The sequence below is a fragment of the Neomonachus schauinslandi genome, chromosome 1, assembly GCF_002201575.2.
Source record: "Neomonachus schauinslandi chromosome 1, ASM220157v2, whole genome shotgun sequence".
Lineage (NCBI taxonomy): Eukaryota > Metazoa > Chordata > Mammalia > Carnivora > Phocidae > Neomonachus > Neomonachus schauinslandi.
In genome coordinates this window covers 13137720-13165009 of record NC_058403.1, presented here as the reverse complement: position 1 = coordinate 13165009, position 27290 = coordinate 13137720, and the positions used below count along the sequence as shown (strand labels likewise).

At 45.8% G+C, this 27290-nt stretch overlaps 1 protein-coding gene across 2 annotated transcripts in view; it reads right to left on the bottom strand.

Annotated features, from left to right (window-relative positions):
• Positions 1–27014, bottom strand: part of TIAM1 (TIAM Rac1 associated GEF 1) — a 194242-nt gene extending 167228 nt beyond the window's left edge. For both annotated transcript variants that reach the window (XM_021678087.2, XM_021678088.2), the window contains exon 1: positions 26923–27014. The gene's annotated coding sequence lies outside the window, so the exon portion shown is untranslated. The remainder of the gene's footprint in view (positions 1–26922) is intronic.
• Between the last annotated feature and the right edge of the window lie 276 nt (positions 27015–27290).

The window sequence follows — 27290 nt, the reverse complement described above, 5'->3', positions numbered from 1 at the left end:
TGCATAAATTATCTTCTCTAAGAATCTGAATACATTTATTCGGGGTAGACATTTGCTTTGAGTATGTTTGATAATCCTGAAAATTTGATACACTTCTTTCCTTAAAGATTAACACAATGCCTACAAAAAGTACTTCTGAGGGGGAAAAAAAAAAAAAAAAACACCAGGAAAATTACTTAGCTCTCTTTGTGTGTGTGTGGTGTGTGTTTCTTTTGTTTTGTTTTGGGGTTTTTTTTTTTAACCTCATTTACTTTTAATAACAGGTCCTGACAGTTGAGTTTCAATGGTATTCAGAGTTTTCTAGGAGACTCCCATCTGGGTTCCAAATAATCAACATTTGCAACATTTGTAAGTGAACAGAATGTTGGTTCACAATATAGAGGAAAGAAAGATTGTTCTTTTAATGCCAGTTATGACATGTGGGGGCAAAATAATTTATACAAGAAATCAGGAGTTAAGTAGACTACATTTAAAAAAAAATAAAAGAAGATTAAACAGATGCTTTAAAAAGAAGAACACTACCACGGAGGGCTCATCTGCTTGGTTAATGCAGCCAGAATGGTCGATTCAACAGGTTCTGAGAAATTCTAAAGGAAGTCTCAAATGTGATTCCTGCATGGTATGGCGAACAGTTCAGCTACTACTAAAGGCACTGATTAATGCTTATTGCAGATTTATGCTATGCATTTTATACACATAAGCGCACTGAGTCTCCCCAACAATCTCGACGGAAGGAGATTATCATTATCGGGACCACTTTACAGAGAGGGCACAGAGGCGAGGAACCATGAAGGTTCTTGTCTGAGGTAGTTAAGTGATGGCGAGGTGGGGAATCACATGGATCCTTAGCCGGAGGGGGGAAAAAGAGATGGAAGTATTAAGGAAAATCAGGAGAGCCTCCGACAGTACGATTTAAGCTCGCTGACATTAGAAGTATCCCCAGAAAGACTGTGGCTAAGTCATCACTTGGAAGAGGATGTTACGATATAAAAATGTTAGTGGGACCACTGGAGTCCTGAACATTTTTTTAATAAGGAAGAGAAAGGACCAATGGAGTCAAACATAAAATGAAAAGAAAGCATGCGTTTCTTTAAATTGTTCCCACTGCCCGAAATACGTAGCAAGATAAGCAGAGCAGACATCATTTTTCTCAAACTGGGACCTGTATTTTTCATCTCAACCCAGCAGACAGATGTATAGACATACAGCCCAGTTTCTTTTCTATTCTGTTCCATTATATTGTTTTGGTAATGTTGGCCCCAAACCACTGAAATTACTTTTAAACCCCAAAAGGGTTTCAACCCCCACTTAAACATACACACACACACACACACACACACACACACACACACACACTACCCAGCTGGAAATTACAAGTTTCCAATGGAGCTCTTAGTATTTTTTAAAATATTCATGGTTTTAAAGGGTGGGGGTCACACAGACTTGCTAACTTTAGCAATTTTGCAATAGGTGCTGGGAACTGACCTAATACAAAGGTTTTTAGGGTAGGATCCCTGGAGAACTTTTGAGGGCCTCTGAACCTTCTGGAACTGGATCCAAGTTACGTGCATGGTCACCTCCACACTTGTATAAGGAGTGGTTCGTGGCTTTCACCCGCTTCTCAAATGAGGGGAACCCACAGAAGCTTTACATGTAAATGTATTTATTTTGTGCGGGTCAACTAGCAACAAAACCACATAAAACTTCTACATACAAATAAAGTTAACATGGCAGGAGAGGAGAGCATCCCACCCCAAGGTGGCCACGAAAGCGTGCTACAGAACCGAGGGTAGCAATTCAGCCGAACATACACATGACATCCATTCATTTACTCTACAAAACCAAGCGCCCACCAAGGGTGACTAGGGAGAGGGTCCCTTGCTAGGACACCAAGGTTCTGAAATCTGCAACATTGAATACTGTCGCCTACCTATCCTTCCCGCCTCCAACACAGAACTGGCAGAATGTTAAGATAATTACTTTTAAGCGGTGTCTGGGTGGCTCAGTCGGTTAAGCATGTGACTCTTGGTTTTGGCTCAGGTCACGATCTCCTGGGTTGTAGGACTGGCCCCCGAGTCGTGTCAGGCTCTGCGTGCAGCAGGGAGTCTGCTCGAAGACTCCTTCCCTCTTTTCCTCCCCCCGACTTGCGTGCGCACACACCCATGCATGCTCTCCCTCTTTCAAATAAATAAATCTTTTAAAAAAAATAATTACTTAAAAAAATCATTGTTTTATCATTGCTTGCTCCTAATTGTCAGCCAAAATATGTCCAGAAAAGGTTTACTACATGTAGAAAATCACGAAACGCAGCCACCCTCGGATGAAAAAGGGTGTCCACTTCTCACGAAAAAACATTTTTTTTTAACGTGGCCTTCTTTTTACCCTGTGGTTGGGCACAGTTAGGCCTCTCACTTGAAAACTCATCAAGGCGTCTTATCATATCGACGATGATAAAATAACTGTGCTCCGGGACAACGACAGCATTCAACTGGATGGAACACGTGTGCCAGGTCCCGGGCCTGAGGTTTTCTCCCACAGGAAAGGTCTTCAACTACAGAAAACGTCCTGGCCTCTTGGACCCTTTGACCGCTCTGGGAGGGCAGAGTCACTCACCTAGTTTGGGGGAATGACCCCCACGTGCCTAGCTCAAGCCCCGACTTCCCCTGTCTTTGGGATCTTCCAGGCCCACAGAGCACCCAAGGTCGGACCTGCTCTAGATTATGTAGTAGGTAACTCTAGAGGGCCTGCCTCATGGGAAGAGGCCTCCTTGTGCCCAGTGCTTGGTCTGCATCGAACTCTATTCCTGAATCTTACTGTTGCTACATCTCGACGTCACAACCTCCAATCCTACGTCTACCAGTAATAGAGGGGACCATCTGATCTCCATCTGCTGACTCCTCTGTCTCTCCCAACTGGTCCAGAACCGGCAGAGGGATAAGAGCTTCTCCAGTCCCAACCAGCTCGGTCTTCTCCATATTCTGGACTTCAGGTGGGTTGACACTCCAAATACTATGATTGACCTCGGCTGTTACTTTCCAATTTTAGATTACATGTGCCTTCTTGATCAGACAACGGTACTGCATATCCCCATTCTGACACAGCTCCCACCCAGCAAAGAAGTTCCTGGAAAACCAAAGCCTATAACCACAGTCCCAGCACAAGAGAGGATTTCAGAAAGAAGATACTTTCCTCCACATTACTGCCCAGTGACAGAATTGATGGCAGGGTTGTGGAGTGCAGAGAGACAAGAAGCTGGGCAGTTAGAGCTCCCAGGTCTCTGCCAAGAGAGTATTTTATTCTACTGTTCAGAATGTATGTCTAGAGTAACAAATATTCAAGTGTGAGTATTTTGATACACCCCCTACGGCTAATAAAGTTCGGGATGAATTATCAATGGTTTAGTAGGTGGTCTACAGACTCTACTCTGCAGAGACAGAATAACTACCCAAGAACCCAAAACCAATGTTCTGTTTTCCTACTTAGATTTGCTCCTTCCAACTCTGATTAGCAACACCCGCCAATTTTGTCATGGTACATCCAACAAGATTTCCTACTTAGGAAATAAATCCTTTGGACTCTGAGGCTAGGAGAAAAGAGTTCCATATATACATCTACTTGCCATTATCTTGACAATGTGACTAGAAAGAAAAAAACCTGATTCAGCCTCATTTCATATTCAGGATGTTTCCTGTGTGTCTTGACATGACAAGGCGGCTTCCGGGGTTTGAACCAAACTTTGTGTTTCTCAAGTGGCTTTGTGTCATTCCATCAGCATAAACATGGAAGGGTTGTTTTTTTTTTCCCCTGCAGCTCTAATTTCTGCTGCTCTCCATGCTAGATGAGCAGGTGGCAACATAAGTAAATCATCCTTAAGAAAGACGAATTGATAAACAATAATAATGCAAACTCAAAGTAGCTCAGCTGGCTCAGTATCTTGTTGAGTCCCTATTTGCAATTCTTCCGGACCCTGTACCTAGGAGTGGAATTGCCAAGTCAAATGGTAATTTGATGTTTAACATTTTGAGGAACCATCAAACTGTTTTCCACAGTAGCTGCCACGTTTTACATTCCCAACAGCAATGTACAATGGTTGCTTCCAATTTCTTCACGTGCTCACAACATTTGTTGTTTTCCTTATTTTTTATTATTATTATAGCTATTCTACTGGGCATGAAATGGCATCCCGTTGTAGTTTTGATTTGCATTTCCTCAATGACTAATGGTGTTGAACATCCTTTTATGTGCTCATTGGCCCTTTGTATATCTTCTCTAAAGAAATGTCTATTGGCCCACTTTTTTAATCGGGTTGGTGTCTGTGGAGGTTGTTGAGTTGCATGACCAGTGTTCATAACAGCACTATTCCTAACAGCCAAAAGGCTAAATGCCCACTGACCGATGACTGGATAAACAAAATGTAATAAAGTATTATTCAGTCACAAAAAGGAATGAATGCCCGATCCATGTTACATGAATGAACCTTGAAAACATTATGCTAAGTGAAAGAAGCTAATCACAAAAAGACAAACATTGTATGATTCCACTCATATGAGAAATTGCCTATGTGGACTAGGTAAATTCACAGAGACAGAAGGTAGAATAGACATGGGGGGTGGGAAGGCTGTTACTGTTTAATGGGCACAGAGTTTCTGTCTGGGAGGATGAAAACGTTCTGGAAACAGATAGTGGTCATGGTTGCACATCACACATGTCCTTAATGCCACTGAATTGTTCGCTTAAAAAATGTTGAAAATGGTAAATTTTGTGTGATGTCTATCTTACCACACACCCAAAAAGGGCAGCTCAATTTTGCTCACTTTCTATTTCCAAATTATAATTAGCCAAGAAAAACATCCACATTTAAAAAAAAAAAAAAAAAAGGAGCTTTGAGCAAGGACGGCTGAGTCAGTGGGCCCTGAGGCAGGTGCGAGCACGAAAGGGCGTGCAGGTGACGTAGTATCAGGCTCATGTGACAATCCCAGCTCTGCACGGCTGTGCATGTGATGGTGGGTGAATCCTTGAACATCTCAGAGCCTCCTTAGTTACAGAGTTGAAGAAGAGCAAGAATGGCCCAGAAGGTTACTGTGCGGATACAGGAAGTTACGTACCTCAAGTGCTCGGTGCAGGACCAGCCAGAGGAAACGCTCAGCAAGTGTTCGCTGGCCTGCACCCCCTCCTAAGACTGCAGGCTTCTCCACATAATTTGAGCTCAGTCTAGATGCTGGCCCCTTAGTGGGTGCTATTCACCATGCTCCTCGGCGTTTTTTAAATATTTCATGAGAGAATTCTGAAAGCAAGTCAAACTTGCTCCTTACATAACAACGTAGGAAACCAAATTGGTGGAACTAAGTGCAGGAAAACATTAACCCTCCCTGACATCCTTCAGAAACTAACTCAGCAGGGGAGGAAAAAAGAAGTCTAGAAGGAAATAGGCTGTTAAGAATGGGAACATCTGGAAGCAGGCCAAAGGGTAGTTTTGACGGCCTTCTTTTTGCTTATCTATACGTTCTAATCTTTCTGTAATGAATGTGCATGATCATTTAAAAATACTAGAGAAAAGAAAAGTCTAGCCTGGAGTTAAGCTTCCCTGGCTGCTTCCTCCCCTCCCCCACCAGAGTCCCTCCCTCCCTGTGTGTCCGTCTGCCCTGCCATGATGTACAGGATGAGTCCAGCTCCCATGTACGAAAGGTGTGCTTGTGATGAGCATTTCCCCTCAGTCCTTACAAAGGTTAATGTGTTTGCTCCTCACAAGAGCTCTATGAGGTGGGCACCACCATCCCCCATTGCAGAGGGGAAGGAACAGAAGCCCCAAAAGGACAGTAACTTGCCCACAGACACTCCAGTCATGGTGAATAACACACACACTCACAGACACTCCAGTCATGATCTCCATCATGACAAGGCTGGCTTCACGCCCAGGCCGTATGGCCCGTGCACCCCCACTCTTAGCCTCAACACTCTGCCCTCCCCTAGATACAGTTCTATGGTCGTCATTGCCTTGCTCTTTGTCACCTGGCACTGAATCTCCTGTCCTGCTGCCATACTGTGAGACAGGAGCTGTGTCCCATGAATCTCCATTGGGAAGATCCATCCCCTGGTCGGGTCTCTAGTACATCTACTGACTTGAGTTACTCTTCAACACTAAATTCCTTGCTCATGCAACATATAGGTCTCCATTTCTATTTCCATACGGGTGATAAGCAGCCACTGATAATTAGAGCGGGATTCATGGTTCTCCCACACAGCTCAGGCAGGATCCCCTCAGCCATGAGGCAGTTAGTCAAATTTCTCTTCAGGGAAATTTGGGTTTGCAGGTGAAGTCCATGGAAAAGGAATGTACACTTTGGGCCTTCACAAAGTCAAGAAAGAATAGAAAATTCATAGAGAAGCCAGTAATGATTTCAAATCTCATGATGGCCATCTGCTGTGGATAATGGAGACGAGACTGCAGGCTCCACGGGCAGGAAACTGAGGGAACCAGACTCAGAAATGGTTAAATCCTTGTTGGGGAACATCATCAAAAAGACAGGAAGGCCGACTGACCCGAATGACCTGCTGGACCCAGGCACTAGGAGGCTCGTCACCCCCTTCCCCGTCCCTGGAATGTGGGTTTTGCTTGCCTTCCCCACTCCCAGAGGCTGCTCCAAGGACATGGCCTGGAGATGGGGATGCGATGCTGAGAACACCTGCGGGGTACATGTGACTGAATCCAGTTAGGGCCTCTTTATCAACTTTTAATTTGGGGTTAGGGCGGGTGCGGGGATCCGTTCATCTTGCTGCTGCCCCAGATGAGCCTCGTATGCAAGTTCCCTTGCTCATTAAACCTACCAGTCTAGAGTGGTCTCTTTCTTCGGTCTCTCCCTGGCCTCTGAGTACACAGGCTGGTTTCATATTACACCCGGGAAGCTTCCGGGATGGTTGTGAACCAACCACCTTACAATGGTTTAGTAGAGAAGAGACAGAAGTCTTTTTAAAACTCCAATATTCGGGCTCCTGGGTGGCACAGTCGGTTAAGCATATGACTCTTGATTTGGGCTCAGGTCATGATCTCCGGGTCAAGCGATGGAGCCCAGAGTCTGGCTCCACGCTGAGCGCAGAGTCTGCTGCTTGAGATTCTCTCTCCCTCTCTCTCTGCCCCTCCCTCTCGTGCACTCTCTCTCTCTCAATAAATAAATCTTTTTTCTTAAAAAAAGCTACCTCAGCATTCTGGAATTCCATCCACAGGGCCCCTGACATTGCCACGAGCAAAGGGATTAACTATTTAATTTCAAAGTATGATTTTAATGCTGAAGACAAAGATTTTGGCTTGTTTTGGCTTCTAAATAACGAAGTAGATTTCTAACTCATTTCTTTGCTCCAATTATTTATCTACGTAAATATTTGCTCCAAATATTTATCTATCTATTTATTTATCTATTATTTATTCCAGTAAGGTCCCTGCCAACTGGAGCTCCCGTAGTACAAGGAAGCAGTGAATACTTATCCCACAACCATATATAAGAACAGATGATTTTCTACTGTATTTGCACCAATGTAAGCAAAAACCACATTAACACTGTCAAATTAAAGAACAAAAGTATTTTTTTACAGTTCAGTACAATTACATAAGTATCCTGGAAGGATACATTCTTATGAGGTGTGCTTTTAGAATTTACTCCAAAGGGCCTTCATCTAAAATAATATATAAACGTTTATCTTTTATCTGCAGACATACAGGTATCTTTCTACCTTGCAAGTCATAAAGAAAGCCCAGGAATCAGTAGGTTCAAGGGGTCACATGGAGGAGGTATTCAAAGAACCCATACTTCTCAACATTTTTCCATTATATTGTTTATTTCCACATGCAATTCTAAATAAAGGCAGTATTTTATTATAAAATCAATAGCCTACTTTACACTGGCATTGGGGAATTTTAAAAAAAATAGGCCTAAGGACTCTATTTAAAATCGAAAGAATCCATGCTTTTGCAAACCAACTGCGTATCATGCACCGTTCTCATGTCCTGCCAAGGCCTGCCACGCAGCATCCCCCTGAGGAATGACCCAGCCCTCAGTGTAGCAGGACTGTGGCTCTGTCTATAAACACTCTGACCTCAGCTGGAGCCAGATCCTTGACTCCCTCCCACAGGTTAGCCGGTGAATTCTCTACCTATTAATGACATGACCACAACATTTTCTCCTTTGCTTTTTTTCTTCTGTTCCATTTTTTACATCAATGCCCTCATTTACCAGAAATGGACTCGAGCAGCTTCTTCTGGGGAGAGAGATGGCTCTCCCCTACCTTTCTCTTGTTCCGGTTCACCTGGGGGACTTTCTGGAGTGAGACACTTAGGGTGAAGGGGATGTCCCAGGGCCCTAAATGAGAATTACCCATTACCGGCTTGGAAGATGGCTGAAATTAACAAAGAAACTCCCTCCCTGTCTGTATACCAAACCAAAAAGAAAAGAAAAAAAAAAAGCAAACAGGCTTACCCGTCAACTCTACCACCCTTCCATCCGCACCAGGAGACCCCGGATAATCCACAATAAACCCTAAGAACCCATGAACCAGAAATGAACAAGTCCTCTGCAATGATCATACCGAAAAAAGCGAGGTCTCCGTATCCCAGGATATTCACCACTCCCTGCAGATGTGCATAATAATGCACTTCCCACCAGGTAACACTTGCCAACTATTTAAGAAGCCAGATGAAAGGCATTGGTGAAATGCAAAATGCCTGTTAGTGCTAGGCCCACAGGCTGTCCCTCTATGTTCTTTGCGGGGGTGATTAAAGCACTGGGCCTTTCACCCCTTCCCGACCTTCCAGTGATGTGAGGTTTAATTAATGTGCACTTGGGGTTTTAAGATCCCTAGATGAAAAGGGGACCAGATGTGAAAGTTATTATTATTCTGTTCAAAGGCCACTTTGGTAAACTAACATCTGCAGACAAATTTAGCGCATGCCACTTAAACAAGGGTCAAACGCCCAAAAAAAAAACAACTCCGGTTTGGACTTTTGGAAGGTTCGGAGACCCACCAGCTGTGTGCAGGCCATGATTCAGGTAGCTCACCTTTAGGTGAGACAATAACCCTGACACGTTCTTCACTTTTCTCAGAACAGAGACTCCAGATGAGCAGCCAGAACCAAAAAGGGGGACAGGAGGAGGTGATGTCACGGAAAGAGTCTAATCTGGTTCCAGGCGAGAAGGAGGCTCCCAGAGGCAAAACAGAGCCAAATGGAGGAGGGGGACCTTACTGTTTTGAATGTAAACAAAACACGGGGCTGCAGAGAACCTTACATCGTCTTTGAGCATTTTTTTTTAAGATTTATTTATTTATTTTAGAAAAAGAGAGCAGGAGGAGGGGCAGAGGGAGAGGAACTCAAGCAGACTCCCCGCTAAGCGCGACCCCAGGACCCTGAGATCATGACCGGAGCCGAAATCAAGAGCCAGACGTTCAACCGACTGAGCCACCCAGGCGCCCCTTTCTGAGCATTTCTGAACCCATCATAGAACTCATCGACTAACTACACTTGCATGAGCAAAGTCCCTTTTCTCACTAACTATAAAGAAAGAGACCTGTGCTTACAGAAGTTAAAAAAAAAAAATCCTTATTAATAAAGCCCCAAGAGCACCAGTAAGAGCAGGGCTGTGTGAGCAATAATACAATCATCACTGCTCAGACTCAAAGGTTACTACCAGCCACAGGGTCGAAATGAGCGGTCTAACCTACTCTCAACAGGGCCTGAAACCTAAATCAGATGGCGTCTGATGGCAACCACACCCACAAGCCGCCAAAGGTCTCCCCTCCCACCAGCGGTGCCACCAGCCCCACCCCTGCCACCCTCCTCCCGGTCTCACCTCCTGTCTCTCCAGAATGCTCTCTCCCCCCGAGCCCCAGTGGCCTCCAAGCTACTTCTCCAGCAGGCCAGGCCCCCTGTAGATCTCTCTCTGTAGATCACTCTGGCTGTTAAAATAACCTCACTTCCTCAACCCTTAGCATCATAAGTCACCCCTGCGGCGAGCCTTTCCTCTCCCTGGCATTCGAAAGTTCAAACTCCCAACTCTTCCTGGCCCCTTCCTTGCTTATTTCCCCACCGCAGTGATAACCTGCCAACATACCCCATGTTTTAACCACTGTTCACTGTCTGTCTCCCGCCTCCAGAATGCCAGTTACACACATGCAGATTCTTCTTTCTGGGTCTTGTTCACTCCTATAGCCCCGGAACATAGAAGGGGCCGGGCATAAAGGGAAGTGCTCAACAAGTATGTGGTGAAGGCATGAGTGGTGACTTCGGAAAAGTGACAGACAACCTGCAAGGAGAAACACTGGTGTAAACTTCCAGAAAAATCTGTGTCATTGCTCAGTCCCATGTTCATGGGCCCCACGCACACAGCTCCCCCGGCAACTGCCCAGGGAGAAAGAACAAGATCAAGGCAGAAAAGGACGATGTCTGGTCTCCAGGCCACAGTATTTTTAAATACGACCAAAGTCAACTCCTCCCTAACCAGGCCCAACGCAGGAAAAGTCCCACTAAAGTGGAATCTACCGAAGGAGTAAATTCATCAAAAACTGCATCCTTAGTAACAAAAACACTGGCATAATACAGGATCAGAAGGAAAAAAATAGGAACTTGAAGTCAATGCTTTCATAGGTAGGAAGCTGCCAGGGAAGATCCCCATCGTCATCATACCCCAGTTCTCTGAACACCAGAGCCCCCCCCACCCCACAAGGAATCTTCCATGCTGTCCACCAGCTGCCGCCCAAGCAGAGGGGCTGCAAAGGACTCAGACAATGAATCTCATCAAGAGACCTTTTACTGGATACCATGGAGGGAATTCACAGCTGTTTCCTCAATTTCGGCTTGTATGGTGTTGCCGTTGTTACGTAGACGTTATTAGATGGAGTAGTTTAAGGTTCATAGCAAAACTGAGCAGAATATAGAGTTCTCGGGGGCCTCCTGCCCCTAGACCCATACAGCGTCGTCCGTGATCAACATCCCCCCGAAGACTGGTCCGTCTACTACCTTCGGTGAACCTACATCGACACATCATCAACCCCAAATCCAGAGTTTGCATCAGGGCTCACGCTTCATGGTGCACATTAGGCAGGTTTTAACAAATGTATAAGGACATATATCCCCCATTATACTGATCATACAGAGTAGCTGCATTGCCCTTAAAATCCCATGTTCAGGATTTTAATCCTGTTCATCCCTGTCTCCCTCTGCCAAGTCGCTGGCAACTACGGACTTTTTCCTGTCTCTGTCGTTTTGCCTTTTCCAGAATGTCACAGTGCTTTAGATCGCCTCCCTTCAGGGGCTTCCACGGCTCTCGTGGCTTGCGAGCTCATTGCTTCCTGAGGGTAGATAACATTCATCATCTAGATAACCATGGTTTACTTCTCCCTTCACCTACCGAAGGGCATCTCGGTTGTTCTGCGCTGGGGCCATTATGACGAAAGCCACTGGAGACACCCGAGTGCGGGGTGTGGTGCACATGTTTGTATGATTTCACCAGCATTTTAGGAATACAGAAAAGATACAGAGAGAGAAAAACCTTTGGGAGGTAAAGACAAAACAGGCTCCATACTCTTCTGGAAAGTCCCTCTTTCCAAGAACCTTTTTGAGAAATGACATCAGCAAAGAAGTCTGGTTTTAGTTTCATACATACATGCATCCATTCCCTACACTATGGTTTTCTCAAGCACTTCGAGTGGACTTAGAAACTCGGAAATGTAAAGTGTTTTGAGTATTTTCATTAGTCCCTATTCATGAAACCTGTCTGTGGGACTTCGTTGTCCATTCCATGCCCCTTAACCCCTGTTTCTCAATGGGAGCCACTAGCCTGTCACTTCTGAGGAGCGCCATCTCCACGCCTGAATTCCACGTGCCTCTCCCTGAGCAAGGCACACAGCAGGTGCGAAACAAATTGTTGACTGGGAAATGTGTTTCGAACATTCAACCAAGTATTCAGCCAAGACCATGACAAATTTTAAAACAAAGATTCATAAAAGTCCCTGCACAGGTATCAAAATTAATCAGGAAACTAAGCATCCATTCAACCAATCCCGCCAAAATCCACTTAGAATTACTAAACAAAAAAACGTTAAGAAATGTGGGCATCTCAAGTCAGATAGATCCATGTCTTGGAAAAGGGGAACTCACCACATCAAAACACTGACTGCGAGTCGTCAGGCCGAAACTGGTTAAAGGACTACCAGCCATCTCTCAGGGGAAACGCGATGAAAGAAGATATCCAAGAACCCAAACATGTTTTAAGATGCGATACACCAGAAGGAAGCATTTTCTCAATGATTTTTTACATCAAAATTCATTGTCAACGTCTCTAAAATCGAAATGCATTCCTAGTGTCAAAGACCCCACGTTGCCATCCTGCTCAGGACTGGGAATCCCCAACGATGCCACACCAGCTTTCAATTCGCAAATCAAATCATGAGGCATTTTAGTGGGTCTTCCATTTTCCATTTGTACATGTAGACATTTACACAATGTCTACTGCAGGCTGACATTTCACAGATGAATTTGCCACATCCTGTATTTACCACATTCAAAATATTCCTGGGCATTCCCACCCACTCCCATTTGTGAGTTAAAAAGAGAACCGGAGAAGGCCAGATGGATAAAGAGACAGGGGTCACCTGAACTCAGGGCTCTCACTTGCGGGACTGCAATCTGATTTCAAATTATAGAAATAAGAGGCCAGCAATCTGAGTTTAAATGCCAACTTGATGTGCTCTTGAGAAGATTGAAATATTTAACATTCAGATCTGCTTTTTGCTTTCTTTAACTATACGGTCCCAATGAAAAAGCCATCCACATATAATGTATCCAATCACCAAGAAAAAACAAGTACATGCTCCCATGTTCCCTTCACCCGGCTAGCAACAAAATGGTGTGTTTTCTCATTTTGTTTAATTTCTCTGCTGCCGAAAATTACTTCCAGATTCTGTCTCTTCTTTAGTTTCCATTTTCGTCCTACATGAAACCCCCTTTTCCTGGAGTAAAAAGGAAAGAGATAAAAGAAAACACAACCAGAGGGTGACACAATGTTTTAAGTAGAACACCAAAAATATAAAATGCAGCCACAGCATCTGAGTCTAAAAGAAACACATTTAAATAAAGAGTATAGTAAGATCAAGTTAAAAGTTGAGTCTTGATACATAATACCCCGATCACAGGCTCTCATGGCCCTACAGAAAGAGATTTCCATACATCCCAAGGATCCTGACTACGTCATTTGCTGCCCCAACAACGAGCTCTCCTAATGTCAGAGAGTTAGGAAGAGCACATCAAAAACCCTCGGGTCACTGGACGTCTAGCCTGGTGCTCTTCTCTGCTTCGCATTTTATTAAATAAACATTGACTGGCAAATAATGAGAACCATTTTGCTTAAACACAAATGACTACGCTTGCTTACCTCCCTCACCTAATTTGAAAAAAACAAAAACACAAAAAACCATCCTTCACCAAAACAGAAAAATCGCTATGCCCTAGGCAAGAGACAGCTTCCGGCAGCATCAACCTCGACACTGGACCCACCCAGGAAAAAAACCTTCAAACCACCACCAAGGAACTGAGTAATAAAACTCCCACACTCATATTCATGCTATTTATATGATAATTAAAATCACCCTCCAAGGACCTAAGAAAGAGTTCCTTGGTTAGATCTTTTCATGACTGAACGGCCCATCAGAGATCAGCACAAACTAGATTTCTCCAAACGTTGAAAAAAATAGTGAAAAAAATAGCCGGAGGATAGCCACACTTGTGAGCACAGCACAACAGATAGACTTTGTGACTTTGTCGAATCACTATGTTGCACACATGTAACTAATGTAACACTGTGTGTCAACTAGTCTTCAATTAAAAAAAAAATTAAGAAATTAAATTTAAAAACTTAAAAAAATTAAGATAAAAAAAGTGGAACAGAAATACACCCACACTGGATGTTTGCCCCTGATTTCTTTTTTTTTTTTTTAAGATTTATTTATTTATTGGAGAGAGGGGAGGGGCCGAGGGAGAGGGAGAGAGAGGATCCCAAGCAGAACCCCCGCTGAGCACAGAGCCCAACACGGGGCTCGATCTCAGGACCCAGAGACCATGACCTGAGCTGAAATCAGAGTCAGACATTCAACCGACTGAGCCACCCGTGCACCCGTCTCTGGTTTCCTAAAAAGAAAGAAATACTGTGGATGCACTGCCAGTTCTAGCAAACACAGGAAAGTGAGAAATGGGAAGAGCCACGGAGGCAAGAGGTCACTGGGATGCCAACTGCCCAGGAGTCTACCTGGACTTGCCATGAGGGGACTGTGTCATCTCTACTCTCTGTCTCCGTTTCCTCGGCTGTGAAACCGGAATGATAACAGCTCCCTGGGTTATTGGGAGGATTAAATGTGGTTCATACATATTAAGCATTTAAAACCGTGCCAGACAGAGCGTAAGCTCTTAATACCCAACAGAAATTAGTAATATCCTTAATAATTTTCCCGATCATTCCACCACTCCACCGTTGAATGGCTCATGTCCTGACCCTTCAAATGTACCAAACTTCTAGATGATAGCTTTCTCATGTGGCCCAGTAACTTTCCCACGGTACACTGTAAGCTCCTCGAGGGAGTGTGAGCTGTGTGTCCTACCTCACTGAGTCCTCCACGGACACCTCCAATAATGATACCCAGAGCCACTCGATGACTGGCTTGTTGGAGAAATGAATACATGAACCAACTGTCCTCCCCCTTCCCAGTCAATGTGAAGCCTAGAAACTAGATGTCACTGTGTTAACATTGAATAGATTACCTTACTTGGGTTTGTTGGGACTTCTGTAAAAGCATTAGAAAAATAAAGAGCAACGGTTATTCTCACCCAGAGGCTAGAATTGGAAAAGCTTTCAATCAACCCTTGTGGCTTTTGGCTTTTCCACTTTGACTGAACTCCATGTTTGCTTTGCATGTAGGCGACCGTAATTACCTCCAGTGTTCCTTCTAAAGCTAAAACCACCAAAAAACCACTTGATTGTCACATACAGTCAACTCGATTTTTCTTTCAGGCACGATTCAGCTGCCTCACACACTCCCTGTCTGGGTGTTCTTCATTACCATGCTTCCTGAAATTTCCATCAAAGCCTTCAGTCCCCCATGACACAGACTGATGCTGCCTGACCAGCCAAGAGTCCCACTGATAAGGGCCCCCACTGCTCTAGCTTGCCTCTCTGGGGACTGCAGGTACTTTCACCTCAGCCTCTAGCAAAGCTAACCCAGTCCTCTGGAATGAATTTTCTTTCTGACTCTGAAAGTTAGTTATCTGCAATCCCATCACTTTCTTCACCAGCCCCCCCACCCCCACCCCCCACCCCAGACCATTCACGTTCTCTCCTAAGAAAGCAGAACTTCACGAAGCATCAATTAGGAGCAGAGAGAAAAGGCTCTGCTCTGAGCCAACTGGCTTCTTCCCAAACTAAATGCACTTATGTAAACCTGACTCCATTATTGCCCCAGCCTGCGGACAGACCAGGGCACCCAGCCTTTCTGGAGTTAAGCTTTTGTTTACCCGCTGTCAAGTAGGCATTTCCCAGGCAGCCTCTCTTCCCGTGGAGACTGGCTGCAACCACCCCTACCCCCCACCCAGGCAACCAAATGTGACATCAAAGGAGCCTCCCGAGTGGCCATCTGTCCCTGCCATGCCAATGTTTATGCAATGTGGGCAGGAGTGGGACAGAACCCAGCCAAAGGACCCAGGGCATCCTGCTGTATCTGACCTGAGCACCAACATCTCGGGCTATATGCGCTACAGAACAAGACAGTGACAAGAAAGTCCTCAGTTCAGCTAAAAGGGCTCCTTCTTCTTAAAAAGAAGGATAAAACTACTTAGCTTTCTTGAGGGTGTTCAAAGAATGGGCTTGATAGGTTTCACCTGTGGAGAGGTGTGTGTGCATGCGTGCATGCGTGTATGGATAGGTATCTAAAAATAAAGTCAGATCCCTAATCTTGCAGTTTTTCAAATATGGATGCCCCACTTGCCAAAAGTCCCACCTAAACATGGTATTTCAGGCTATACTGACTTTAACAAATTCAAAAGCAGTTAAGTGCTAAGGGGCATTGGCTAAGGTAGAAAAGGAATAGGTCAGCAAAGAACCCAGGAGTCTCAGAATTCTGGAGTTAATATGACCGTTAGAATCATCATCTTAACACCTGTTTACATCCTGGAAGAGCTGTGGGTTTAGCAGTCAAATAAAACACAGCTCAAATCCAGGGTCACCACAATGTGTGATTTTAGTGAAATCATGTCGGTTCCATCCACTGGACTTGGAGAGGAGAATGGCACATCCCAGGTGGCAGTGGGGATCAGTCACGTACTCTGCTAGAGAACACTTAGCAAAATGCCAGGCACACAGGAGGTGCTCAGTGTATGCAGTCTCCTTCCCTTTGCATCTTCAGTTTTGGATTAACCCTCCTTCCTGGACCTTATGGTGGGGGCATACCAAGGAGGCAAAGTATGTCTGAGTTGGCCAAAGAGAAAGGTCACCATGGACAGATGCCCGGCCACCAGCAAAATTCAATACACTGACTCTGCTGGGGACATCTTTGTTATCTTTCAAATGGGTGAGGAGGCGGGGAGACACTTGACATGTTTCACCTACTATTCACATGAAGCTTGTCAAACTGCATCTCAAGTATTAGAAGAAAACCCACATTATGCATCATATAAATCTACTTAAATTCCCCTGGGTGGGGGGGAATGGTTAGCCACCATGCTTGAAGCCAAGAGATGAGACATCCACTCTGTGATTCAACTTGAACAGCTGTGGAATGAAAATGCACACACGGGCTCACACAAAAATGGGCTAACAATTTTTAGATTTGTCCCTTGCTTATTTTTTTTTTCAATTTTGTTCTTTGACCACGTTATTTCCCTTCATTCACAGAACCTGGAAACAACCTTGGCATTCCTTTGGACAGCTCTGACTAGGTTTTGATTAATCCCCAAAGAACCGAGTCACTGAACACTTACTCCATGGTTTGGGGCACACAGTCGTAGCTCCCCAGGATTTACAATCAAACCAGGGGGAAGAGAAGATATACAGCAGCCCCCTTCATCTGTGGGGGTACATTCCAAGACCCCCCAGTGGATGCCTGAAACCTCGGACAGCACCAAGCCCTACCTACACGGTTTTTTCCTATACGTATGTACCTATGATAAAGTTTACTTTATAAATCAGGCATAGTAAGGGATTAACTAATAAGAAAACAGAACAATTACAACGCTATACTGTAATAAAAGGTGTATGAATGTGGTCTCTCAAAAGATCCTATTGTGCTCTCCTCATTCTTCTGCTTGTGCTGATGGAAGACCATAAACTGCTGACCTCATGAGATGAAGTGAGGTGAGTGACGTGGGCACTGTGATGTAGTATTAGGCTACTAGTGATCTTTTTTTTTATTTGTTTTTTTATTATTATATTCAATTAGCCAACATGTAGTACATCATTAGTTTTTGATGTAGTGTTCAACGATTCATTAGTTGCGTATAACACCCAGGGCTCATCACAACACGTGCCCTCCTTAATAGTCAACACCCAGATACCCCCTCCCCCCACCCCCTCCCTTCTGTAACCCTCCGTTTGTTTCCCTGAGTCCAGAGTCTCTCACGGTTTACTAGAGACCTTCTAACAATGGTTAGAAGGAGGATCCCCTGCTTGTGGACCACGGCTGACCATCAACCATGGGTAACTAAAACTGTAGAGGAGACCCCTGTCCAAGGCAACGCTGGACAAATACTACTGGTTCTGAGGGGAGAAAGAACGGTAGGCTGGAACACACTGGAAAGGGGGCAAAGAGGAAGTGGGCTGGAGTTGACACTGAAAGAGAGCTAGTAGGAGGTCATCTTAGGGGGGAAAACAAGTGGACAAATGCCCAGAAAGGGACTCAGTAAGGCTGATTGGGGGAACAGCCTGCGGTCAGCCGGGCAGTCACTCATTATGGCAGGTCATTCCAGAACACCCCATGACAGTCACTCTAATACTTGCTGAGGCAAACATACAGAAAAGGACAGGCAGCCCTAACTCGGAAAAACACAAGGGAGCATTCTGGTTAAGAGCAGAGACCCTGGGGGAGCCCGGGTGGCTCAGTTTAATTTTTTTTAAAGATTTTATTAAGTTTGGGGCACCTGGGTGGCTCAGTCTGATAAGCATCTGCCTTCGGCTCAGGTCATGATCCCAGGGTCCTGGGATAGAGCCCTGCATCGGGCTCCCTGGTCAGCAGGAAGCCTGCTTCTCCCTCTCCCTCTGCCCTCCCCACCCCCCCCCCCCACTAATGCTCCTTCTCTCTCTCTGTGTTTCTCTCTCAAATAAAATCTTAAAAAAAAAAAAAAACAGGGGCGCCTGGGTGGCTCAGTCGGTTAAGAGTCTGCCTTCGGCTCTGGTCATGATCCCAGAGTCCTGGGATGGAGCCCCTCATCGGGCTCCCTGCTCAGGGGGGAGCCTGCTTCTCCCTCTCCTTCCTGCTGTGCTCTCTCTCGCTATTTCTGTCTCTCTCTCTCAAATAAATAAATAAAATCTTAAAAAAAAAAAAAAAACAGAGCACAGACCCTGGAGCCAGGTAACCAGGGTCCAAATGCTAGCTCCTCACTTTCTAACTCTGTTGCTTTAAACAAGTTACTTAAGCCGGCGATGAGAATTCGTTTACAGAGAACACCAATTTGGGGAGCAGGGGAAGGAAGCCACAGGGAGTCTCTGGAAAGAGGACAGAGGAAACCTCAGAATTATCCTAAAATCCACGCAAACGCGCCCCCACAATGGTTCGCCCCAGCCAAGGACTGCCCTGGAGGAACAGGGGTTCCTCGGGGGCGCGGGGGAAGGAGGCTCAGGCCCCGAGGGCAGCCCTCTAGCACAGAAGGAGCTGCAGGGCAGTGAAAGCAGCAGGAAGGGGGCAAATGCGCAGGAGAGGTAAGTGAGTCCCAGGGGACAGCCTGCGCTACCCGGGGCTCACTGCGGTTTTGCCATTATTTGTACTGTTATCATTTCTGTCATTTTTTGCGTCCTGAAAAAGGCAACTAACCCGATTATGGTAATACCAGGTGATGTAAATACTGAGAGGGAGGTCTCCAGGCTGCACGCAGAGAAAGGAGGGGCGGAGGCTGTTGGTGGGGTTCAGGAGCAACAGGTAGGGCCTGAACCACCAGTCGCAGCAAGGGCCGCACCGCAGGGCCCGCGGCGGCAGCTGGGAGGCGCAGGGGCGCGGGCGGCGGTGGGGAATCGCGCAGCCTCTAGGCAAAGCCGCATGGAGGCTGCTCGGAATACAGATCGCACCACCATATGATCCCGCAAGCCCACGGCCGGGTATTTTCCATGGGAAAGAAATGAAAGCCTATCTCAAAGAGCTATTAGCATCCCCGTGTTTGCTGCGGCACTAGTCACAACCGCCAAAATGCAAACTCCACCTGCGCGTCCCGCGCCAGATGAATGGGGAGAAAACGCAGGGTAGCCGCACAACGGAGTATTAGTCGGCCTTTAAAAAGGAGGTCCTGTGGTATTGCGACAACATGGATGAACTCTGAGAACATCCTGCTGCGTGAAATAAGCTTGTCGCCGGGGCGCCTGGGGGGCTCAGTCGGTTAAGCGTCTGTCTGCCTTTGGCTCAGGTCACGATCCCGGGGTCCTGGGATGGAGCCCCGCATGGGGCTCCCTGCTCAGCAGGGAGCCTGCTTCTCCCTCTCCCTCTGCCCCTCCCCCTGCTCTCTCACTCACTTGCGCTCTCTCTCAAAATCAAATAAATAAAATCTTTTAAAAAAAGAAAGAAAGAAAGAAGCTAGTCACAGAAAGACAAAGGCCACAGGATTCCACTTGTATGAGGACTCTAAAACCGTCTAACTCACAGAAGCAGAATGGTGCTTGCCAGGAGCCGGTCGGTGGGTGGATGGGAAGTCGCTAATCATCGGGGACATTATTTCAGTTCCGCGGGATGACTACGTTCTGGAGAGCCACCACAAGAGAGTCTAGAGCGACTCACACTGTGTTGTGCATTTAAAAATCTGATAAAAGGGTAGGTCTCAGGCTAAGTGCTCTTGGTACAGTAAAGTCGGAAGAAAACAACACCGCAAGGGATGGTGCTTCAGGAAACATCTGTGATTCCTCCTCTCCACCAAGTCGGCAGTCGAGTATTTTGTTTAAATTCTGGAGAGGCCAGCCTCCTACCCAAACCTGAGAAAGGGTGAAAATAGGGCAGTGTGCTACCTAACGACAAGGCTCCAGTGGGTTTGTTCATGGGAGGAAGGCAAACCTGAAAAGAATAATTGCAACTCTGTTTAGTTATAAAGGCCCTTTTGGTCTAAATCATTCCCCGCTGAGGAAGTAAATGAGGATTGACATGCCAGTGTCCCCACCTGGCAGGAGGGAAACTGAAGTACACACAACCCTTCTTGCTGACTCACGCCCCACAGGGAGATAGCATTACTTCTTTGCCCTGAGTGCCTGTAATGTTGCACGTTTACCAACTTGATCCTTCCAGCGGGAAGCTCCTTGCCTATCATGCTATGAAGACCCCAATCTGAGCACAGCAGTGAGGCCTCCCTGCAATACTCCCCGAGAACCAAACCTACTTCCCCGTTTAGACAAAGGTTCGCCCTGCCTGTGAAAAGTAACCTGATCTCAGGGCGCCTGGGTGGCTCAGTGGGGTTGGTTAAGCGTCTGCCTTCAGCTCAGGTCATGATCCCGGGGTCCTGAGACCCAGCCTGCATCTGGCTCCCGGCTCAGCGTGAGGGGGAGCCTGCTTTCCCTCCCCCTCCCCGCCCCCGCTCCTGTTCTCTCTCTCTCAAATAAATAAAATCTTAAAAAAAAAAGGAATATGATCTCACATCCAACAGCCCCAGAAAAAGCGCATTCTAATACCAAGCTTCCCCTGCTGCAGTCCAAAACAATTCCTTCTTCTCCTTTCTAGGTATCACGAGGGCAGGCAAAAGAGATGCGAGGAAGACAAAGGTAGGAGGATGGGTCATTACCCTGTGAAGTCTCTGAGATACTATAATCTAAGAATCAATGGGAATCTTCTTCCTCATGAGTCAAAGCACAAGGAATCAAGGCAAATCAGTGGTCATTCACAAGGGGCGGACCCAGCCCGCGGTGACCCTGACATGGGATGCACCACTTCACCCCCTTCCGCAAGCCCAGAGGCCTGGCTTGTCCGTGGCATGACCCAACAACAGGACCGCCCACCAACGAAGGTTCCCAGGAAATTTATTTCAAAGGCAAGTGAGCAAACCCTGTTTCCAGGAAACAGCAGTCACAGATAATGAACTTCCTGTTGGCCCCAGACAGGACAATCTGAGCAGGGTCCTAAGACAATAAAGACTTTAAAAGTTTGAGTCCTCCTTTCCCAGCGTTGTGCAAATGCCCCACTTACCCCATCCCACACAGAAGAGGCTTCTCTCAAGATCTCCAAACATGCCATCTGGAGGGGCTGCTCACATCCTAGGTAAGAAACTAGGATTCAGAGTTTCACATCCCATGGTACCAACCCTCCTCTCCTCCTGGCTTTCAGGTCTAGAAAGGTGGGCCTCAGTCCACACTGGTTCTACCTACAAGAGCAGACACAGGAAAATAATGGGTTTTGTGCTCATTTTTTTACATACTTCTAGAGGCAGGAACGTCCTCTGAAACATTACTGAGATGACACAGGAAAAGCACTGGGTATGCTGTAGACACTCAAAAAATTACTATTCAGTATTAGTATTTTAATAAGCAAAGAAGTATTTACCAGGCCCTTATTCAACCATGGCTTTGTAGAGAGCACTTTGGCCATGGTTATTCTTGCCCACAAAAATCTCTGAATTTACAGAAGTCGGAAATCTCAAACACTGGGGCGTACAATTCCAAGGTATCACATGAGGCTCTGTGCTTCACTACAAGACCTTACAAATTCCCCCCTAACCGTTAAACAAGTAAAACTTTCCAAAAGCCATGATCTCTCCCCCACCTCCCCCCCGCCCAAGTTTTACCAATGAAGGCCAGGCTAATACTTGTTTTCAAGCAACAGAATCAAAATAAACTGGAGGAGTGGTGTTGCAAAACACTTACGAAGACTATACACCTTGTTCCCCACTCATAAAAACCCTAACCAGTATTAACAGCCGCAGAGTTACCCAGCACACCAGGTCAGAGCGGCGGGCCAGACCCAAGGCAGTTAGGCAACCTGCTGTCTTCGAAAATCACTTCCCAGCTGATGCCGATTCCTACACAAAATGTAAACCAAGACTCACTCCTTGGGCAGAGCAGTGAATGATATGGGCAGAGCACTGCAAAGCCTTCCCCCCTCTGACAACCCCTTCCCTTCCCCCGTTCCGCCCCTTGCACTATTAGACACCTAAAGAAACATTCGCTAATGATGCCATATATTCCCCAGGACCTTTTCAATTGACAGACCCCAGGCAGAACAACAGCTTAAAGTTGGATGACTTCAGTAATGCCATATTCCTCTGTGGAGGAATATTACCCACCCAAACCTCCTCCGCCCCATGCTTCTCATTTCCCTTCTTGGTTATGAGGTCAGCCATAGCATTCAACAATCCACACTTCCCCCAAAGTACCGAGGAACTTTCGGCGCTGCAAAAACATTCTCAGAAAATGCAATGGCGATAGAGAACAGATATGGTTATCATCAGCACCGTCTGCCTCCCCAGTTGACATTCCCACCAGCTGTGCACGGGGCTTCCCTTTTCTCACACAGCCTAACACTTGTTATTTCTTGTCTTTTGGGTAGTGAGATGGTGGGGTCCCATTGTAGTTTTGATTTGCATTTCCCTGATGATTAGTGATGTTGAGCATCTTTTCTGGAGTAACGAGAGTTCTGGAATAACTAAATCTAACAAAACTTTGCCTTCATAGAAATAACCCCACTAACTTACATCCCAGTCTCTGCCAAGTTTTGAGCTGCGTACTCATTTCATTTCTAGAAAGGAAGGGAGAGGGGACGGAGGGAGGGAGGAAGGGAAGGAGAAAGGAAGGAAGGAGGGAAGAAAGGAGGGAAGGAAGGAAGGAAGGAAGGATATAATAGAGCAGTGAGAACCTCAAGGAAGTGAGAGAAACTGAAGAAAAAAATAATAATCCCAGAAAGACAAGGTAAAAATTGGAGTGGAAAAATATATAGCCAGTATACCACCAATCAATTTGGATAGTAAGATGAAAATATTGAAAATATGGAAAGTGACCCTGATAACCCCTCATAATGAAGAAAGAACAGATGGGAGAAGTGGCTTTTTGTTTTTGTTTTTTAAGATTTTATTTATTTATTTGACAGACACAGCGAGAGGGAACACAAGCAGGGCGAGTGGGAGAGGGAGAAGCAGGCTTCCCGCCGAGCAGGGAGCCTGATGTGGGGCTCGATCCCAGGACCCTGGGGCCATGACCAGAGCCGAAGGCAGAAGCTTAAGGACTGAGCCACCCAGGCGCCCCAGAGTGGCTTTGTTTTATTCTGTTGCAATAACCTTTCACATTTCTGGAAGGAGGGCACTGAGAGAAGTTGTGAGGTTAGAAATGTAACCAGAAAGGGCAGGACGGTGAAACATGCAATGTGCTACAATGATAAGTGCCTGATTTGTTCCAATTCACACGTAGAAATCCCACAAGGGGGGCGGCCGGGTGGCTCAGTCCGATTCCTGATTTCAGCTCAGATCATGATCTCAGGGTCTTGAGATTGAGCCCCGAGCTCAGAGCTCAACAGGGAGTCTGCTTGAGGATTCTCCCTCAGCTCTTGCGCACGAGCACACTCTCTCTAAATAATAAATAAATAAATCTTAAAAAAAAAAAAAAAAAAGAAATTTCACCAACAGCTCCATAAGTAGTTTCCATTACTTCTACCTCACAGGAGGGGAAATATAAGCGCAGAGGGGTTAGGCAATGTTAGGGCTAAAAGTGGCAGAGCAAGAATTCAGATCCAGGGGCACCTGGCTGGCTCAGTCTGTAGAGCATGCAGCTCTTAGATCTCAGGGTCATGAGTTCGAGCCCCACCTTGGATGTAGAGATTACTTAAAGTAAACTCTAAAAAAAGCAAAAAGAATTCAGATCCAGCTCCTTCTGACTCTAAAGTTCTTGTCCTTATACTGTCACAGACTCAGAAAGATTTTCTGAGGAATCGTTAAAATGCCAAGACTCATGCATTACATATGAACGAAAACGAAACTTTCTTCTTCAATCATTACAGCAAATTTGTTCTGCTCTAGTACAAAGTAAATCTGTATTGTCAAGTAAGTTGAAAGCACCTACAATTCACATTAAATTACCAGTAAATCTTATGTAAATTCTAGCTGGATGTTTCCAAAACAATTTCACAGGGTGTGCCCTGGTGAAGATAAAAAACCCAACTTAGAACAATTTGATCCACTGTGTATGATACTCAAGAACACAAGGTATGTTTAATAAAACCGAGAAACATTATTTCAAAGACACATAAAATAAATACATAATGTCTGCCTAAGTCCTTACAGCTAGGAGACTCAGTTACTTAGTTTTAAAGGCTCTTAAAATCTTTTTTGACAGTGTTCCACAGCACAGGACTTTTAAAATGCATGTAAACTTAGGAAAGGAGGCAGTGTTTTTGTTTCATTTAAAATACAAAAACAAAAGTTGGTTCTTCCAAATGCCAATAAAATTGATAATACATTAGCAAGACTGATCAAGAAGAAGAAAAGCACAAATAACCAATGCTAAGAATAAAAAAGGAAACATTTCAGGGCACCTGGGTGGCTCAGTCAGTTAAGCGTCTGACTCGTGATCTCGGCTCAGGTCATGATCTCAGGGTCGTGAGATCTAGCCCGTGTCGGGTGGGTGTGGAGCCTGCTTAAGGTTCTCTCTCTCCCTCTGCCCCTGCCCACCCTAAAAAAAAAAAGGGAAAAGGAAACATTTCTAGTCTTTTAAAATATTATAAAAGGATATTTTGTGCAACTTTACGCCAATAAATTTTAAAATTTACATGAAATAGGAAACTTCCTATAAAAAAAATACTTACTAAAACAAGATAATCTTAATGGCCCTATTTCTATTAAACAAATTGAATCTGTAACTTCGAAAAAAAATCAGAGTCAAACCAGGATATTCATGGGAAAGTAAGGAGACCTTAAAAAAAATAATGATACAGAAACTGTAATATTCTCTCACACCTACCTGCGACTACCTAATTCATATAGCAGAATTCATCCAATTTTCAACGTCTGCATGAAACAGTCCCATGTGACAATGTCTATATACCTTCATGAATAATATAGTCCCTTTCTCTGGCTAAGGATTATTGTTCCATAAAACTCTATGTGAGCAAGGATCTATTAGTCAGTTTCACCAGCACTATCACAAGATCCAGTTTGGTTGTCTTTCCTGTTGAGTGAGTTGCTACAGCCTTCTTGGGGGTGGGGGAAGCGGGCCACACACTTCATGTCAGCATCAAGTTCACATCTGCATGCCATGTTCTGTCTTGATCCTCAAGGAGCTAAAACACAGGACTCTGGCCATTGTAACAGCCTGGACCATGCAACAGCCTGAACCTGTTGTTCTTCCCTGGGACGCGTCTGCTTTGGCTTAAAAGTCATTTCATTTTACTTCTGTCTCACTAACCTCAGGGAAGCTGGAAGGTGAAAGCAAACTAAGTAAAACTATGGCCACAGCACCCTGTCCCTTGACCCCAAAGTTCAAGTGGAAGGTGCACTGAGAAAGTTAGGCTGTGCCATTCTGGTATCAGGAAGATGATGAAAACCAACTCTTCACACCCTCCTAATTGCACCCACCCCAGATCTGGGAGAAACACCTATAAAATGAAATTTGGTTTTCTATAAACATAGTAACAGCCGCACATTTCTTTACCTCCGTGAAGGTGCAACACCTATAAAATGAAATTTGGTTTTCTATAAACATAGTAACAGCCACACATTTCTTTACCTCCGTGAAGGTGCCCTAAAAATAAGACAATTCCCTAAAAATTCCTATGAAGGATTAGCTTACAACACACACACACACGCACGCGCACACACACACATACACAGCTCCCACTGCTCTGTACTAACCTGTTGACTGGATAGAAAATAGGTGAAACAGGTAAATTAGCCCAAAAGCCTCCATCAGACCCCCATTGCGGTGAGCAAATACCACAAAGCTCTAAAAGGGGTTTCAAATAAAAGCTCAAAAATGTCTGCAAGAATGTCTTTACCTTTGGCCAAGTTCATCATTTGCTGGAACAGATATGAAGCGTCACTTGCAACGATCCTAACCAGGGTGCTGGCCTCCACCCAACAAACTTCCTCTCCCCACCCCACCCAAATCTGACTTAGGCAATTGACCTGGAGATAAAGCAGCAGCCACCGAAAAATGTGCTATTTTCAAAAAAGTTCCAGATACACAAGTAACACCTCAATAGCTAGGACGTCTTGAGCTGAACTAAATCAGACACAAAATTAATGAGAAACCCAAGACTTCTGATGCATCCCTATAGAATTCCCACCCTGACCCAGGAGGCTGTCCGGGCGCCGCAGCTTCAGAACATTCTCTCGGAAATACTGAACCCCAAGCCTTTCAGGGGATTCATTTTCAACGGCAGTGACCTGTGATTACAGACCGCGCAGCCAGACGACGGGGACCGCGAGGACACCTCTGGTGGGTAACCTGATGGGGCATCGTCCCTCCCGCCCTGCCCCTTAGGGTCCCTGGATACGGAAGGCAAAGGGGGAAAGGTGAAGGGCTCGCAACGCCTCGAGCCAGAACGCACACGGGCGGCGCCCCCGGGGTGTCCCAGCCCAGCGTGGAGACGCCGCTCACTGATTCCGCGGGGCTCCGGGCGCGCAAGTCCCCCTCCCGCCGGCCACTCCTTGGCCACAGCCACCTGGGCTGCGTGCCCTCACCACCCAGCACAAAGAAAGTCGGCGGTGGAAAGAATGGGCTTGAAATGAACGCTCACCGCTGCTCAGCAAGGCGCACATGCTTCCCGGTCTTGCCTCACATCTCCCAACTTCCAGTAACAGAAATGAGGAAGCAGCCTCCTTCCCCGGCTCCGTGCAGAGGGAGTGGGCGTAACTTGCGAAGTTTGGTGCAGGGAGGAATCTGGTCATTTGGGTGTGCTGGAGAGGGTTTGTCGCTCCTCCCCACCCACCGTCGCCTCCCTCGTCTCCACCTCCTTCCCCAATTTATTTCTCCCCTTGGCGTTCGCAAGACCAAGAACTCTGGCCGCCGGCTGCTCAGAGTCCCAGCTCTGGGCTCCTCACAACCTTGGGGAAAACTTATTCCTAACAGACCTGAACCATCTCACGGATGAACCTGGTCGCCCTG